The sequence below is a fragment of the Thalassophryne amazonica genome, chromosome 15 (genome assembly GCF_902500255.1).
Source record: "Thalassophryne amazonica chromosome 15, fThaAma1.1, whole genome shotgun sequence".
Classification (NCBI taxonomy): Eukaryota; Metazoa; Chordata; class Actinopteri; order Batrachoidiformes; family Batrachoididae; genus Thalassophryne; species Thalassophryne amazonica.
The window spans coordinates 93,802,388-93,821,551 of NC_047117.1; the positions used below are offsets into that span (position 1 = coordinate 93,802,388).

The 19,164-nt window shown below is 41.2% G+C and overlaps 1 protein-coding gene across 1 annotated transcript in view; it reads right to left on the minus strand.

The window, feature by feature from the left end:
* The window catches only part of LOC117525696 (junction plakoglobin-like), a 38,201-nt gene extending 21,994 nt beyond the window's left edge, over positions 1–16,207 (minus strand). Inside the window, 1 exon segment of the mRNA XM_034187624.1 lies at positions 16,095–16,207. The gene's annotated coding sequence lies outside the window, so the exon portion shown is untranslated.
* Positions 16,208–19,164: the final 2,957 nt, after the last annotated feature.

A 19,164-nucleotide genomic window follows, 5' to 3' on the forward strand; every position in this document is an offset into this window, starting at 1 on the left:
AGTAACACAAAGATACCCAAAGGGATTATAAACTGAGCGTCCACTCACACCAATTGGTTAATTCATTCATTCTATGTAAAAAACATTTTTACACTTTTTTTCTTTAAAACTCTGTGCCACTTTGTGTGTGTCCTTGCTAATAAAAACAGCTGATCTGCATGCATTAACAAATACTAATGCTTGTCTTTTCCACCCAAATGCACCTAAAGTCTCTTTCTGAGGATGACATGACGTAAAAAAAAAAAAAACAAAATGCTGTAAAACATAAAAAAAAAATTCCCTACCCCTCAATCTCGTTGTGCTTTTTCCATAAACACGTCAATTTGTCCTGCACAGACGGCCATCTAGGGGCAAATCCAGCGGAAAGGGTGTGTGAATGAGTGAGTGAGTGAGAAGGGGAGCATGTTTCCCCCTACACACCCCAAAATTAAAGGTCTGCTTTTGAAGATCATTTTTCATACTACTATTACTACTAATAATGCCATAATAATAATTTTAACAATTAAAGTGTTGAGAAAGAAGTTAAATGTCAGAAAAATGTTAGAAAGAATTTAATAGTTTACATTTATAAACAATGTAGATTATAAAATGTAGGTTTTACTGTTACACTGCTGTCAACATTTAAATATGAGGTCAAGAAAGATGTCTTTATTTTATTTTTATAAAACAAGTATTTATGTTCATTGAAGTCAAGAAATGGTGACTATAAAGTGAGTTTTGGCAAAACTGGTTATCACTGTCATGTTGAGGTGGCTGGGTGTCAGCAGCTGCTGAAAATAACTAATGAAGTAACTAGTAAATTAACTTAGTTACTTTTAAACTTGAGTAATCAGTAAAGTAAGTTACTTTTTCAAAGTAACTGTGGCAACACTAGTCCTCACAGACATTCGTCAAGTTACTGATGGACAGTTTCACTTCACTTCCTGGTGTTGTACATTTTACAGGTTATATTTCAGTCAGCGTCATGTTTGTTAAGAAACACACATTTAATGTTAAGGACAATTTGTTGTAATCAAAAAGTGACGTTACAGGATTTAAGTGACGTGTTTGTAAATAAAAACAAAGCTAATCATATTGGTAGCAGTTACAGTCAAAAAGTAAGAAAGTAAGAAAGAAAAGTAAAACATGTTTTCAAAGTCATCATAAAACTGTAATGTATCATTAAGTATTCGGTATCGACAAGTACTCAAATGTAAGTACTCGTACCTGTACTCAGTCTGGGAAATAATGGTGTCTGTCTGTGCATAATATATATATATATATATATATATAGTTGGCTGCAGGTTGTAACCTGATTCCCAACAGACACATAAACCTTTGGAGGTTGAATCTTTGCACTCGCACTTCGTACGATGAGTCAAGTTTATCAGGCATGCGGCTGGTCATTGGCGTCTTTGCTGGAAATGAATTTGAAGGATGAAGTGTTTTTGTTGGTTGACCGCGTGTTATGTTTACACATAACGACGACAAGTCACGAATGCCACGAAGTACACCTTCTTGGCCGCTGATCACGAATGTGATGATTCGGGGCAGAGGCGTCAGGTGTCCTCAGGAACTGCTGCAACCTGTTACCACACGTTACGATTAAAGGCACGTGTTGCTGGAGAATTATCAGGAACCATTACGCACGGTCAAGAATAATGTTCCGTGTTGTTGCACACTATTGCGCGTAACAGCGCATCGTTAAGTTCTGTCACGTTGTGAATGAGGTGAATTGTCTCCACACACACACACCCATATTCATCCAACCGAATTCAGATCGCTCCAGTTTTTCAGAAGAACTTTGTGACTGTATGCGTAGTTGGGCTCTGTGCCATGGAGTGGTGCAGTGAGGAGGAGGACAGAGTCAGATGTGTGGCTTCATGCGGGTCTCGTCTCACACGTTTTCCCAAACATCAGGCACATGCAGTAGGTGGAACACCTGCAGGAGCGCGCTGAAGAGCACTGAAATTAGACTTTTAGCCGACTTGGTGTCAGCAATCAAACTGAATGCGGTGCAGCAGGGTTTAATTGTGTGCACACTTCTTCCTCCGCCAGACTGGAGGAGGTGCAGAGATGTCTGGCTGCACGTGAGTCTCCTCTCGCTCCTCTGGTTGCTCAGACTCGTTCTCCCACTCATCAGTTACAACAGCAGGTGGCACACCTGCAGGAGCATCCTGAGGAGCTTCAGCAGGAACTGTGGAACGACACTTGGAGCCGAATTTAATTGTGTGCACATGACAGAAAACTGATTTGTCGTGGCGCACAGTGAAATGTGACGCAGCGTTACAATTCGTGTCAAAACTTGACAGTTTCCGTGTCACTTCGTAATAACGTGACAGTTTGGGCTCCAAGAACCATCACAGGAACCACTATGAACATTGTCACGTTCTATTAAGGATCAATACTCATCAAGACGGATTAATACGCTCAGTTGCGACCTCCACGACGTGAGACGAAATGAGGGTGGTGTGTGACATTCGTGGAAGATTTTTTGACAGGCAAAAACATGCTCCACGAATATCAAGAATATCACACACCAACACGTGCTATTAAGAAACCTATTCAGAGGCGTTAAGTCACATTAAGAATGTCAGGAATGTGTCAGGAATGACAGAAAAATGACATTCGTAACTCGTCTTGGATATGTGTAAACACACCTTTACTTTAAGCGCTGCACCCTTTGACCTTCTGCCCTCTGGCTTGGCAGACAGACGCCTTCGAGTCTACTTCCAGGCCGTCAACCAGCCCTCCATGTGACACATGCACGTTTCTGCAGCGTGCATTATGTTATAAGTGACATGACAACATTCCCTGTATTCAGGCCCCGCCCACATGTCCCAGTATCTGGAGGATCCAGGTCCAGCATCACACTAGTGCCACACGTCACTGCATCAGAACCACCTCGGGTCCAGAAAAAAAAAAAAAAAAAAAAAAAAATCACCTTCAACTTTGGGAAAACCGTTTCCAAAAACTGACGTCATTAATCAGCAGGATGTTTGTTATACAGCAAATGTCGTGTCTTTCAGAGATAAAAGACAAAAAAAAAAAAAAAAAGAAGGAATCAGATCTGCCTCCAAATATCCCTGAACCAGGACCACTGAGACGCCGCCATCGAACAGTGAGTAAGTAAGACCCTTCAGCTGCTCCCTTCTTTGCACTCAGGGTCACCACTGCAAATCCACGGTGGATCTGCATGTTGATTTGGCACAAGTTTTTCACTGGTTGCCCTTCCTGATGCAACACCACATTACATGGAGAAATGTGGGTGTGGGGTTTGAGCCAGGAACCTTCTGCACTGAAACCAAGCACAGCTTTTTTTATTTGCATTATGACTCGCGGCTCGCCATTGAACCCGTGAGTCATCGTGCAAATAAAAAACAGTGGCGGTCACATCAAGCTCCGCCCCCTCTAAAAGAAAAAGGGCCAACACAGAAAATATAAAAGAAAACATCAAAACTCAAAGTGAGAAAAATAAAATTTATTGCACTCATTTCAATGAAAACTAATGATTGACTTTTCTGTTTATTGATTATAACCTACAGATAACAAGCAGATGAATCAATACGGGCGGAGCATCATCAGTCCCGACCTGCAGGTGAAGTCGCAGAGTCAGCAGAGACAGAAACCCACAGGCTCACCTGAGCAGATGTGGCTTCTTTTTTAAGACAAAGACATTTCTAACTGTAAAGTGACTCTCAGACGGAATGAACTCGAATCCGCTTTAAGTCCAGCGTGTTTCTGAAAAGACATGTCTTAATGTTTGAGTGCTGAAAGCAGATTAGAACTCAAACAGAATGCAGACAGGTTTTATGTTCCAGAACATCAAATTAAATCAGGACGTCTGTGTGCTGTTTATGGGCGTGGCCTCAGAAAAGTGGAACAGAAACTGACGCACTGACCCCGACGCAAAGAAAATAACCACAGTAAGTAAGACCCTTCGGCTGCTCCCTTGTTTGCACTCGGGGTCGCCACAGCAAATCCAAGGTGGATCTGCATGTTGAATTGGCACAAGTTTTATGCCGGATGCCCTTCCTGACGCACCTCCACATGACATGGAGAAATGTGGCAGGGGTGGGATTTGAACCCAGAACCTTCTGAACTGAAACCAAGCACATTAACCACTTGTCCACCACCCCTGCAAAGAAAATAAACCACAAAGCTAGAAAAAAGACACTTACCAAAAAATAGTACTTATAAGTATATAAAAAGTAAACTAGAAGTATACTTGAAACATACTTGCATATACTACTTTTTGGTAAGGGGAAACCCGTTGGTGGTGAATGAAGAAATGTTTGGAACATGTTTCAGTCATTTGAACCTTTTGTTTTGAACCTCTAGCTAGACTTTGAACTTTTCCTGTTAATAAGTGATGTTTTTCAGCGCAGCTCGTTCTGTCTGGAGTTAAGGACATTGGAGGACAGTCAGTAAAATCAGAACATTTGACAAAGTGCAGCAGCCACAACATTCCAGACTGTTTTTTTCCTGTCGTTTTTTCGTCTTTGGCTTCACTTCAGTCTGAAAGTTTTTTTGTTTTTTTTTTTCCAGAGATGTTCTGTGTGACAAAGAGGTCCTTAATGTGCATGCTGCTCCCGGCGTGCAGCTGACATCATCTGCTTCAGAAACACTGACAGAGACGACATCATCCATCAGTTCCTCTTTGTTTCTAAGTTGTAAATTTAATTGTCACGTTCAGAATAAGACACAACTACTTTTCTACCGGTGACTTTAATCAAGCAGCTGAGTCGTTAGCTGTAACTGATTATCTGTTAAAGGTCTGAAGCAAGAAAAAGTTCTCACGAAGGAAACATGTTGAAACGGAGCACAAACGGCCGAGTTACTCCTTTATGAAAGAAAAAAAAAAAAAAACCTTCTGCAGAGTGAAAGCAGGAATGTGAGTCAGTGAAAGCTGCCAGTGAGCGAGTTGGAACAGAGCAGACGTGATTCTGCTGGAACACGGCTGTAACATTCCACACAAACACACAACATGCAGGCAGCTCGCCATCACGCACAAACCTCAGCGCCAAGACAGCCGACAGTCACTGTGAAAACATGCAGGCCGAGAGGACGACCCGACTCACAGGGGCGAGGGCGGTGCAGGAACGGGGGGGCTGAGGCCGTTGCAGGAACGGGGGGCGCGTGAGGGCGTCGCAGGAACGAGCCATGGTGACAGTGTCAACATGTCGGCAAAGTGGGCGGGGCTGAAACATTTCAAACCAGAATAATTTAACTCTCACTCTGATGACATCACTCCCCACCACCAATGAAATGACTGAACACAGGCACCAAACACATACTGTGAAGTTCATAAATATTTGGACAAATCATGTGTTATTTTACCTATGACAATACTGGAGTTGAGCATGAAGGAGATGAGTGAGGGAAGCCACCAAAACACCCACAATGAAAATACTGACAGAACATCTGTGACTGGAGAGATGTCTTTCTGTTGCTGCTCCAACAGTCACAGCTTCATGGTGGACTTTAACACGTGAAGACTGGTTTGCTCAAGGGCACACGTGACACTGCAGCCTGGACTCGTCTTCCTGATAGTCTGCACCATATGGCTCATATTCACATCAATATGCTGTGACTGATGGCTTAAATCAAAACTTATCAGCATCCAAATATTTATGTCTGTGTGTACGAGGAGACGTGCAAATAACACAATGGGAATTTAACACGCCTGTGAGAAGAACGGCATCATGTTTCTGTCTGTGTCCTGAATTATTCAAGAGTTTAGCTCCGCCCACCGACAAGGGGGCACAAGTTGTGTTTTAGAAGTGCTTGTTTACATTGTGGTAAAAATAAACAAACAATAAAAACAAACAGCAAAGTCAAAGAGATAAAAGTTGCATGAAACAAACTAAGGCCACAATAACAAGCTGGTGTCGCAGACCGAACGGTCCCCCCTGAAAATCGGTCCGCCTGCCTTCACTGCGCATCTGTCATTAGCCGTGGTTCACTGATTATCTCCTCGTTTCTGCTTCAAACTGCCTCCAGTCATCATCTATCTCAGCCACGGATATCTGAAGCGTTTAGCCCATGAGCCAGTCATGAATTTTGACCTAATCTGTACCACTTAAGGGGAAAAAACGACACTTAGAATCCAGCCTCAGTGTATCATGGCCTACACAAAAATGTATGATGGCCATCCCAGGGTGGTAGCTGTAGCCACAGAGGTCAAACTTTAAAAATGCTCCAATCATGTTGAAAACTATATCACATTATTTGTCTGATCATAACAATTCCAAAAAGTATAGTTTGGACTATCTATGATGGAATGTTCTGGAGTTACGGGCAGAAACAACAAAAATGGTGTCAAAGGTCAACTTCAGTTTGTACAGGGGTCAAAAGTTAAAGTTGCTCCAATTTCAGCAAAAATGGTGTAAATTATTGGTTGAAATAAAAAGGATCAATAAATGGAATAGTTTTGACTGTGTTGAATGCTTTGTCTCTAAAGGTCAAACAAGGTCAACGTCCATTGAATTCTATGACATGTGACACGTGTTACCCTGTAAAATGATAACTAAGCATGACAGATAGTGCAAACTATTCTTTTTTAGAACCCCATTAACCCAAACAATAATTTGCATAATTTTTTACTGAAATTGGAGCAACTTTAATATTTGACCCCTGTACAAACTGAAATTGACCTTTGTCACCATTTTTGCTGTTTTGACCCCATATCTCCATAACATTCCATCATAGATAGTTTAAACTATACATTTTTGGAATCGTTATGAGCAGACAAATAATGTGATATAGTTTTCAACATGATTGGAGCATTTTTAAAGTTTGACCTCTGTGTAATTCTTTATTGACCCCAACCTGGCTACAGCTACCACCCTGGGATGGCTATCATACATTTTTTTTTGTAGGCCATGATACACTGAGGCCGGATTCTAAGTGTGTTTTTTTTTTTCCACTTAAGTGGTACCGAAAACCTGCTTGGCCAATGGACTATTTTGTCCAACAATCATTTCCACTTAAATTCGGCATTATTTCATCAGACGGGGGAAGCGACCAGAGCGCCGCAGCTACAAGAGCTGCTAGCTGATGTGTTCACTGTGTGTCCGTCATTTCAAAGCGTCACTGAGTTTCGCCTCCTTTCTGCTTAAAACTGACTTCAAAATGATATAAGAGGTTTTACTTTGTCATCTGATGGTTAATAATCTCATTAATCCATTTGATCACTTTGGGTGAAGAGACTCAGACTCAGACGAGCTGCTGTGCTCTGAAAAGACACATGCACAGTGGAGGCAGGGCAGACCAATTTTTAGGAGCAGACCATTCGGTCGGCAACACTGGGTCTTTGGACTCTCTGTCCAACATCAAAGCGGGGCCCAGATCAACATGATGAAAAGCTAAACCTGTCCCACAGAACTGGACTCAGCTGACCCAAACCGGTCCACCTCTCTGTCCTGGTCACACGTCCCAATCGATTATAAAATCAATACAACAGGATGAGCAGCGCTGCACAACGTCATGTCAGTCACAGCATGGCCACGCCCTCTGGCCAGTAACAGGAAGCTTATGAAGAGCAGCAGGAAGTCAGCAAACCACCAAAATAAAAAAACTATCAGCTCACAGCAAAATAAGAAATATCATCACTAATTAATCAGATCAGTCTATTTATATATATAATGTCAAAAAGTTTGACTTATTTCATCTTTGTTTTTTTATTTGTGTTTGGATGGTGTTTAAATTCAGTTTTTAACAGATTCAAAGATTTAAAGTTACAGTATGTCATTTCAGGGTGTTTATTGGCAGAAATAAAACCATCTGTCCATTAGCGCCAAAAAAAAAAAAAAAAAAAAAGTTTTCATGAGCCCAAAATGGTCTTTAAATCTATGAGGGAGCCACAAGGACATAGTGTATATTCTGGAGTATAAGTATTATCAGCTCTTTAATTTGGATGTTTGTGTGTTTTTGTCATGTACTTTTTATTCTTTTATTGTTGGACTTTATTTTGCTAAATGCTTTGATTCCTGAGAAAGACACACACACACACACACACACCACCGTAAATACCAAAACCTGTGATTTTGGTATATAAGCTGCACCAGAGTAGAAGTCACAGGGCCTCCCAAAGTAGTGGGGGGAAAAAAAACCAAACAACATGACTTATACTCCAGAAAACACTGTACTTATGCTGTGTTTGATTCAACTCCGAACAAAAAGGGCTCGTGCAGGTCTGTGAAGACAGAGGACGCCGATCTGATGTTCCACCAATGTTGCGGCGAGCGGTAAAGAGAATACCCTTCTCGTTCATTTTGACTTGTATGTAGTGTTTGATGACGGGTTTTATGAGGGTCCGAACTCCAGCTCTGGACCCTGGATTTGCTCTCAGTATGGCGGTGGGTCCCCCTCCCAATATGGAGACTGAAAATATTGCAGGAAAGATGGTGATGTCTTTTTCATTTAGACTGGACGTCAGAAATACAGACTCTGAATTAACGACTTCCACTGTGCAAGAAAACTGTATTTAAAAAAAGCGAGAGAGAGAGAAACCAGTGGTTGCTCCCCATTGCACAAATCCCCATCACGAATGAAACAAAATCATTGCTGGTGACAGCATAATCTGCAACCTCACCAGTAGATGGCACCAAATTTTACACACTGTGCCTTTAAATAAGTTTTTAAAAAAAGGTGGCGACTTGTTTTGTTTGTGTTTATTAATCAGCAGCACTAATTCTGTTTAAATTAAAACTAATCTGGTTGTAGTCATTTAAACTGTTCTTTCTTTAATTGCATGAATGAGTGCAGATACAGACTTTAAGCAGTTCCATTTCAACTGGATAAATCAAAATAGTTTATTTTCAGAGTGCTGAAGAAAAACTGAAGAAAAGCTGAATGCCGCGTACGTACGTCGCTCTGTAGAAGCTTTGGTTCGAGGGCAGAATGTAAAATCAGTCAGAGCTTCGGACTGACCGCTGATAAAATCCAGAGCAGAGCAGGAAACTTACAACCCACGTGCCCTCAAGCAAACCACAGACCTAGATAGAGTCTGGGCCTCATCTGACCTGGATCACCCTGCAGGAAGACTCACACTCGACCGCCTTACTCTATGTGTGACCTCACTGTTGATCAAAGGAAATGTGAGGCGGTTCTGGGGGGAGGAGCCTGAGCACACGTCAGGATCAGTTTACACACAGATGATGAGGGAAAAGGGGCATGTCCAGCAGAACCACTGCCCGCGGCTTGGAGGCCAGTACAGGAACCCACTTCTTATCACAAAACATTTTACAACAATCAAATGTCAGCAACTGTAAAACCTAATCTGGTTTCGACTATTTAACAACCAAAAACATTTACATACCACCCAGGATGGTTAAATCCAGTTAAAAATCTGTTTGTGCTACTTAAAAGCAGCAATTATTTGATTTAAAACCAGTTTAAAATGGTTTTAAAAAGATAAACTGGGGTATGTTTAGGACACAAAAATTGAAACACACATTTGAATCAGATTTAAGACATTTTACAAAATGTGGGGGAGCTGCTTGGTCTGCTGTCACCGTGACCTGGACCCAGATAAGCAGTAGAAAGTGAACGAATGAATGTTTATCATGATACAAAGCGAATCAAATCAGGACCTCCTTTCCTAAGTCTGTCTTAAGGGTTAGGGTTAAATAAATCAGATCAAAGAGACATTTCCCAAATTCATCCTAATGTACAGTTGTATGTAAACGTTTGGGCCCCCCTGATGATTTCCATGATTTTCCTTTATAGATCATTGCTTGTCTGGATCAGACATTTCAGTTAAATATATCATATAGCAGACAAACACAGTGATATTTGAGAAGTGAAATGAAGTTTATAGGATTTACAGGAAGTGTGCAATAATTCTTTAAACAAAATTAGGCAGGTGCATAAATTTGGGCACCCCCCCCCCCCCCCAAAAAAAACCCAAAACATCAATATTTAGTAGATCCTCCTTTTGCAGAAATAACAGCCTCTAAATGCTTCCTATAGCTTCCAATGAGAGTCTGGATTCTGGTTGAAGGTATTTTGGACCATTCTTCTTTACGAAACATCTCTGGTTTGTTGGTTTCCGAGCACGGACAGCCCGCTTAACATCACACCACAGATTTTCAATAATATTCAGGTCTGTGGACTGAGATGGCCATTCCAGAACATTGTACTTGTTCCTCTGCATTAATGCCTTAGTAGATTTTGAGCAGTGTTTAGGGTCGTTGTCTTGTTGGAAAATCCAGCCCCGGCGCAACTTCAACTTTGTCACTGATTCATGAACATTGTTCTCAAGAAGCTGCTGATATTGACTGGAATCCATGTGACCTTCAACTTTAACAAGATTCCCAGTACCTGCACTGGCCACACAGCCCCACAGCATGATGGAACCACCTCCAAATTTTACTGTAGGTAGCAAGCGTTTTTCTTGGAATGCTGTGTTCTTTTTCAGCCATGCATACCGCCCCTTGTTATACTAAAAACTAAAAACTCAATTTTAGTTTCATCAGTCCACAGCGCCTTACTCCAAAATGAAGCTGGCTTGTCCAAATGTGCTTTAACATACTTCAAGCGACTGTTTGCTGTATAGTTGAACAATGCACAGAGACACCATCTGCAGCAAGATCATGTTGTAGGTCTTTGGAGCAGGTCTGTGGGTTGAGTATGACCGTTCTCACCATCCTTCACTTCAGCTTATGAGATTTTTCTTGGCCTGCCACTTCGGGCCTTAACTAGTACCGTACCTGTGGTCTTCCATTTCCTCACTATGTTCCTCACAGTGGAAACTGACAGCTGAAATCTCTGAGATAGCTTTTATATCCTTCCCCTAAACCATGATGTTGAACAATCTTTGTTTTCAGGTCATTTGAGAGTTATTTAGAGGCCCCCATGTTGCTACTCATTAGAAGAGATGCAAAGAGGGGAAACATTTGCAAATGTCCACCTTAAATACCCTTTCTGATTGGATTCACCTGTGTAAGGAGGTCAAGGGTCAATGAGCTTACCAAACCAATTTTGTGTTCCAAAAATTAGTGCTAAATGTATTCAAATCAATAAAATGACAAGGGTGCCCAAATTTATGCACCTGCCTAATTTTGTTTAAATAATTATTGCACACTTTCTGTAAATACTGGAAGCTTCATTTCACTTCTCAAATATCACTGTTTGTCTGCTATATGATATTTAACTGAAATCTCTGATCCAAACAACCAATGATTTATAAAGGAAAATCATGGAAATCATCAGGGGGGCCCAAACTTTTACATACAACTGTACAAGAGGATGAATTTGGGAAATGTCTCTTTGATCTGATTTATTTAACCCTAACCCTTAAGACAGACTTAGGAAAGGAGGTCCTGATTTGATTCACTTTGTATCATGATAAACATTCATTCGTTCACTTTCTACTGCTTATCTGGGTCCAGGTCACGGTGACAGCAGACAAAGCAGCTCACCCCGCACTTCCCTATCCTTGGACAAGTCCTGTAAGTCTTCCCAGGAGATCCCACGGTCCTGTGGGATCTCCTGGGAAGATCAGGTTTCAGACACGTGACAGGTTTCATAAAGGGTCCAATTGGCCTTTTATGACAGGCAGAAATAGGGATGGAGTCACCCCGACCACATTAGGGATACTGGAGCCTCCTCCTGGTACCAAATCTGGCAAGGAGCTCACAGGCAAGCACCTGGTGGCCGGGTCTACAACCGTGGGACTCGGTGGAGCTCAGCCTGAAGAAACACCACGGTGTCACCTCAATGTGGGCTCACCGCCTGTAGGGGGCCTGTGGAGGGTCTGATGTGCTGCTCCTCTGGCAGAGGACAGCAGAGGACGGGGAAACGTCCACACGGACTGACACACGTCCACACGGACTGACGCCTGCTTGATAAACAGCTTAAGTGATTAATCAGCAGCAGGTTTTTTTCCCCATTTACTGATGATTCACTCAGTTCAACAGCAGAAAGTCATCACATTACAATTCCAGTCTGGCTTTTCATCAATCAATCATCAATAATCGCTTGCACATTGCACATCGTTTACTGCATGCTTAGTGAGTGGAAAGAAGACGATGCAGCGGGTCTCCGGGCACAGAGCGGTTCTGTCTTTCTCTGACTTTGTTTGGGCTCCAGAGGAAAAGAGCGGCAGCTTTGTCCCTCTGAATGGAGCCACAGTGAAAAGGAAACCAGGTCTCAAGTGTCCTCACAGAATCCAGCTCATCAGGACGGCCGCGTCTGGTGTTCAGGCCCCAGCAGGAGGGTTCAGCCCGACTGCTCTGCACCCGGGTCACGTGACACACCGTTAATATTTTACAGTGCAGAGAGATGACTGTCTGCAGGGAGGTCCTCCGGATCAGGATCAGCTTCATCACAGAAACCTGCCACGGTCAAACTAATTTACAAGGAGAAGAGCACTCAGAGCACCCCAGCCTGTGTGACATCATAAAGCAAGAATGTCAAAGAAAGAGACAAAAGGGAGAAAACAAAAACAGAGTTGCTGTCCCTCAAAGCAAAGTTGACCCTTTGACCACAAAACCACCTGAAATCCAGCGAAAGTTTATTCTAAACAAACAAACAAAGCTCCATAACATCTGCAGGTTGGTGAAAACAGTGACACATATGAAAAAAAAGACAGAAAATATATGATACAGAAAATGAATCTGTACCTCTTTTTATGATCATTTAATCATGAAATTTGCAAGAAAAAAAAAATCACAATTTTAAAACTTTTTACCCCCAGCTTCTCAAATGTGACAATTATTTTTATGTTTAATTTAAAATTACCTGCTTTTGATACGTTTAAAATTTCAGTTTGCTATAACAGAATAATTTAAAATGCGTAAAAAGAAAAATATTTAAACAGGATTTTATCTCCTGATTCATTATTAAGAACACCAACAATGAAATGACTGAAACTAGTTTTAACATAAAATACATAAAGAGAAAGAGAGATAATGATTCTAAATTGTTCTACATAAATGAGCAATTTAGAGATTTAAGATGCTTTAAATTAGATCTTAAAGCAGCAGTTTGTAAAATGCTTTGAAATGGATCTGAACAATTGATAAACTGGATTTTTAACTCAATTTAAATGATTTTGACAAAAAACAAAAGAACAAAACAAAACAACAACAAAAAAAAAAACACTGAAAATCTTTGGGCTATTCTTTAAAATGCAAACCAAAGAAAAAAGAAGATGAAGCTAGTGGGGGGTTCTGAAGAAACCATAAAGTATTTCTGACATTTTTTTAAAATTAAATAATAAGCAGAAAAACTGGAAAGAAAACACAATCTTACGTTTTTCAGCCAAACATTTGTGACATTCTTCATATTTCATATCTGCCAAATCAGGACTGTGTGGGTTCTTGTTTTCCACCGCGCCCTCACTATCATTTCTGGGTTTGTAGTGGAAGTGTAATTAAGTGAGAGAGAAGAAGAAAAAAAATCCAGCAGGAAACACTGAAGTCGCTGCACTGACACGAATCTTTCGCATGTGAAACCCGGTTCACAAAAACCATCCAGGGGTTCAGAAGACACGACGTGAATCAGTGCCACAGCTTCACGCTGACACTCGAACCTTCAGAAAAAAAAAACAAAAACAAACAAACCTCCAGACTCAAATCTTTCTCTCACGTGAACAGCAGCAGGTCACAGGTGGGGCGTGGTGATGGATTTCCCATAATGCACTGTGTGTACCAGCTGGCCTGCACCATGCCTTTAAAACCCAGAATCTGTGGCACCCGCGAGGCATCAGGGTGCAAAGAAAGGAGCTGCACAAAGAGGCTGTAAGGATCATCCCCTTTGAAAAGTGTCTCTGCATTAAAGCCAAAGATGCTGTGGCCTCTGGTGCTGCTAATGTAGGACAGCGTCAGGGAATTAAGCAGGAGGGTGGAGATTAACGATACGCCGCCACAGCTGGAGCAGCGTATTCACTGACACCCCCCCCCATCATCCCACTGTCCCAACCCACAACCTCAGCCGTGTCCACAAATCTAATTTAAATTAAAGGAGTCCTATTCTGAAAACTCAGGTTCCATCTACGGTCTACTGTGAAACATGGGCTGAGGTTCTGAATTTCCCCAAAGTCCCACAACTGTTGGACTATAGCTGTAGAAACTAGCATGCTAGAAGTCCAACTCATGCCTGAAACGGCTTCTTTTAGGTTTTTGTGACATATGTCACAGAAGTCCGTATCTGGCCTCCCATGTGTTAAGCACGTGTGTAGTCTCCACACGTGCTTAACACTTGGTGTGACGCGCCCATATTAGGATTTGACCATTTTAAAGAAGACGACAGAATAACTGACAGTTAATTAACTGCCGTAGAAACAAATATTATCAGGTAATTGTTTAAGTTCCAGTGAAGAAAACTGTCAGATTCTGACTTATTTCAACTTTGCAACTTTTAAAATAACTTTGTTCCTTTTTATGTTTTGATTAACTGCCTTTAAACTATAAACCAAAGATATGTTTTAAAAGTGCATTAAACATCTAAACGTGTTTCAAAGACATAAAACCTCGAGCAGTTTGACGTCCTGATTAACTGATAAGATAAACTGCCTCATCTACATATAACCTTGTTTCCTGGTCAGTTTTAATCATTTATGTTTCACTCAGTAACTGATTTAATTTGGCTAAATGACACAATGTTTTAAAAAGTTTTAAAGTTTTTTGGGTTTAATACAGATGTGTGTCAGTTTAAAGACGGCTCAGTTAATCCTGAATTGTTTTGATCTGGTTCCACTTGTGATAAACTGGACATTCTACAAACTAATAAATAATTGTTAGAACGATCAACAGATAATTCAGCGATGAAAATAAGTTTTTATTGCAGCTCTGAATGTGATGTTGAGTCGGTTACTTGGGGAGAAGCTGTTTACACTCAACGTCTAAGACGTCAAATGTGACAGACATGATACATTTCCAATATTCCGACTGGCTGCAGATATTCTGGCTTGTTTCAGATCGGCTCAGTGCCAAGAGAAGCAGCAGATCAGCTCAAAGTCATTCCTGTGGATTTGTGATGTGCAGACACTAAGCGGGATTTGAAGACGCCTGAATCATCTGCAAAGATCATGACATCATGGAATATTTGGCAAACCTGCAGGAGACAGTGCTGTGAGTGACAGAGGGAGGGCGGCGCTGTGAAAAAGTTTTAGGCACATCAGAATTTAGAAAGTTATTTTTTTTCTGTCAGTGGGTCAATAACAAAGAGGAAAAAAAAAAACTTTGATCTCTTTCATAAACAAAACTTATCATTTCTCAACTTATATGTCTTTTTTGTTGTGGGTAAACAGTTCAGTAAACTACACAAATACATTATTATATAAAAATAATTTTCCTTGAAACGGCAGGAGACAGAGGTGGGACGAAGTCACCATCAAGTCACTCTCAAGTCATAAATCAGCAAGTCCCAAGTCAAGTCTCAAGTCATAATGACCACCAATTGTTTTCAAGCTGACTTGAGACTTGACTTGGGACTTGCTGATTTATGACTTGATGGTGACTTCGTCCCACCTCTGGCAGGAGAGCACCTAAAAGAATGTTTTAATCTGAAAAGTGGTGGCACGTTTCATGTTAAGATATTGTTCTTATTAATATTTTTTTTTTTTTAAACAGGCCTCAAACCTTTTCACTCCGGAATATTTTCATAATAAAGTTCGAATCCAGTTTGCAAAATGAGGAACTTTCAGTCTTTATTTTAAACCATTTATAGTTTTTTTTTTTTTTCTTTTTTGGTGTTTTTCTGCTTTCGCACGCAGACCCAGCTCACGCGCGCGCGCGCCCATTTACCGCGAGGGGCGATTGACGCGTGACGTCACACCGATCGATACTCGTCGGTTTGTTGCGGTGGAACCGGTCGTGTTGACGGTCCGAGTCGTGTCTGTGAAGTTTGGGCTGGTGGTCGGACGGCGGCGCGCACTCTGAGGCACGCGGAAGTGATCCGGGTCCAAAAGTCCAGCTGGAACCAGGTGAAGACAAAAACCTCGCAAAATGTCCCCGAAAAACTCAGACAGCCGCGCACACGCACCAGCACGTCGACACCGGAGGAAAACATTATTTAAATTATAAAAAACAACACGCACACATGAAAGTGCCGCCGCTACTTTACACAGTGTTGACGTCACAAAGCATCCGGAGAAACACTCTTACCTTTGAGGGATTCTTTGAATCCTCTTTAACGGGTTTTTTGCTTATTTTCCTTCTGCCGCAGCTCGACTCTGTTCTGGACAAAAATGTGTCAAAGAAACATCACCTCAGCAGGCTCCGCCCCCTGGCCCAGACCCCACCCTGACACGCGCGCGCGCGCACGCACACAGGCACGCGTTTTTATTGTTCAGGAAAAGCAACCAGATTCCGGTCCAGAAGATCCGAAGAAGAGCTACAAAGTTAGAGCCCGAATGATCTGGATGAAGGATCAGAACCGGACAAACAGAACCCAGCCGGTGCTGGAACCTTCTTCACCAGAACCAGACATGACCAGGTCCATCTCAGCAGTCACAGTTTGTAAGTTTTAAGCCTAATCTTAAAAGTAGAGAGGGTGTCTGTCTCCCTGATCTGAATTGGGAGCTGGTTCCACAGGAGAGGAGCCTGAAAGCTGAAGGCTCTACCTCCCATTCTACTCTTACAAACCCTAGGAACTACAAGTAAGCCTGCAGTCTGAGAGCGAAGCGCTCTATTGGGGTGATATGGTACTATGAGTCCCTAAGATAAGAAGGGACCTGATTATTCAAAACCTTATAAGTAAGAAGAAGAATTTTAAATTCTATTCTAGAGTTTCTGGATAAATCAAACTATACAAAGCGGGTCACCAAGGATAAGCAGACAATTCATCAGCTCGAGGATCTTGGTTTGGTGGATATATGGAGGCTTATTAACGCTAGAGAAAAAGAATATACCTTTTTTCCCACAAGTACAAGTCAGCTTTGAGAATTGATTATTTTCTCATTTCAAATTGTATGAGTGGTGCCTGTGTTGACTGTAGGATTGGGGCCATTGCGCTTACAGACCATGCAACTGTGGTGCTGGACGTGATGACTGGGGAGGAGTACTGTGTGGGATGCTTCCAAAGCTTTTGTTCAGGGCAAAATTACTGCTTACTCAAGCAAGAAGAAAAAGGCAGATAAAGCAAAACTTATAACTTTGAAGTTCCTGTTGAAAGTGAAAGAAACTCTGTTGGCCATAAACTATTCTGAATCTTTACTGCGACAAGTCTGCCAATTGAAATTAGATTTAAAAGAAGTAACAAGGCAGAATATGCACTTTTTAGAACAAAGGCAACTTTTTTTGGAATGGGGAAAAAAGCAGTAAGTTACTGGCAAAAAAATTGAAACAAGAGGCATTTTATGATTCTGGGATTATTAATGAACAAGGGGAAGTTTTAACAAAAGCACATGAAATTAATCACAGATTCCAAAGATTTTACTCAAACCTGTATTCTTCGGACACAGCACTAGATAAACAAAAAGTGGAAGATTTTTTGGCTCAGATTGATTTACCTCAACTCTCCTCACAACAGGCTGGAGCAACAGATGCAGCAATAACTGAAGCGGAAGTTAGGTCGGCAATACGGGCCATGAAGGTGGGAAAGTCTCCAGGAGTTGATGGATTCCCAATAGAATATTATAAACACAAGTTAGACGTCTTGGCCCCGATATTAACAGAACTCTACAGTGAGACGGTATCGTTGGGATGTCTCCCTGAATCCTTTCACGAAGCCCTCATATAACATTAATTCTTAAGAAAGATAAGGACCCATTAGATCCTGGCAGCTTTCGTCCAGTCAGTTTAATTAATGTAGATTGTAAAATTCTTACAAAAATATTAGCCATGAGACTGGAAAAACTTTTACCCTGCCTTATTCATTCTGATCAAGTAGGTTATGTTAAAGGGAGGTCCTCTTCTGATAACCTTAGGAGGTTACTTCACTTGTTTGGGCAAAGTCATGAGGAAGACGTTCCGGTGGCTGCCTTCGCCCCTGATGCAGAGAAGGCGTTTGATAGAGTCAAATGGAGGTTTTTTGTTCTGTGTGCTAGAAAAATTTGGATTCAGGAAGTTTTTTTTTAAAATTAGATTCAAATAATTTATGCAAAACCAAGTGCAGCTGTGGTCATGAATGGCCTGATTTCACCATTTTTCATGCTCTTTAGGGCCACCAAGCAGGGTGATCCTATTTCCCCAATTTATTCATATTAAGTATTGAGCCACTTGCCGTTTCAATACGGAAGGAGACAAACATTAAAAGGGGTTGTTGCAGGTGGTAAAGAACACAAACTTTTTCTTTGCGCTGACGATATTTTGTGTTTGGTGTCAGATCCCACGGCCTTTACTCAGGCTCTTCTTGATAAAGTTGATTTTTTTTTCTCTCAAGTATCTGGCTATAAGGTAAACTGACATAAATTAGAGACTATGGCTGCATCCAAAGTATGCCAACCAGCCATGGTTAGTGCAGGTAATTTTAAGTGGCTGTCAACAGGCATGAAATATCTGGGTGTGAAATTATGCGCTAACTTATTAGAAATAATGCCAATCAATATGACTTCTCTCCTCACTAAAATCAAGAATAGCCTGGAAAAGTGGAAAATGTTGAATGGGGGAAGATTAACACTGTGAAAATGGTTATTGCACTGCAATTCAATTATTTGTCAATGATGCTTCCAATTTCAATATCTGGAGAATATTTTAGACAATACAATCAAATGGTAACAGATTATCTGTGGAACGGCAAAAAACCAAGGATAAAATTACAGAAGTCGTCTATAATAAGAAGGGATGGTGGGATGTTGTTGCCAAATGTGGAGCTGTACAACATCACCATTTAAGATGAAAAAACTTGTGAATCACTGCAAAAGGGGGGATACTGATATTGGATGAGTAGCTACTGAGCAAGAGAATACCGCCCCCTTCAGTCCATTTGATCTTCTGACACACACAAAAAAAAAAAATCCATGCAAAGGCCAAGAGCCTAATCCAATTTTGCAACAGTCTAAACATGTTTGGACTAAATTTCATAAACTTGTAAGCAGTTATATCATCACTCTGGAACACTCTGTCCTGTGGTTCAATCAGAATCGGAAATAATCACACTTGCAAGTCTGGGAAGTATTTAGATTTTATCTAAGGAGTTAAACAAATTTTGTTGTATTTGGGTTTAATTTTGTATACTTCCATCCATCCATCCATTTTCTTCCGCTTTATCCGGAGTCGGGTCGCGGGGGCAGCA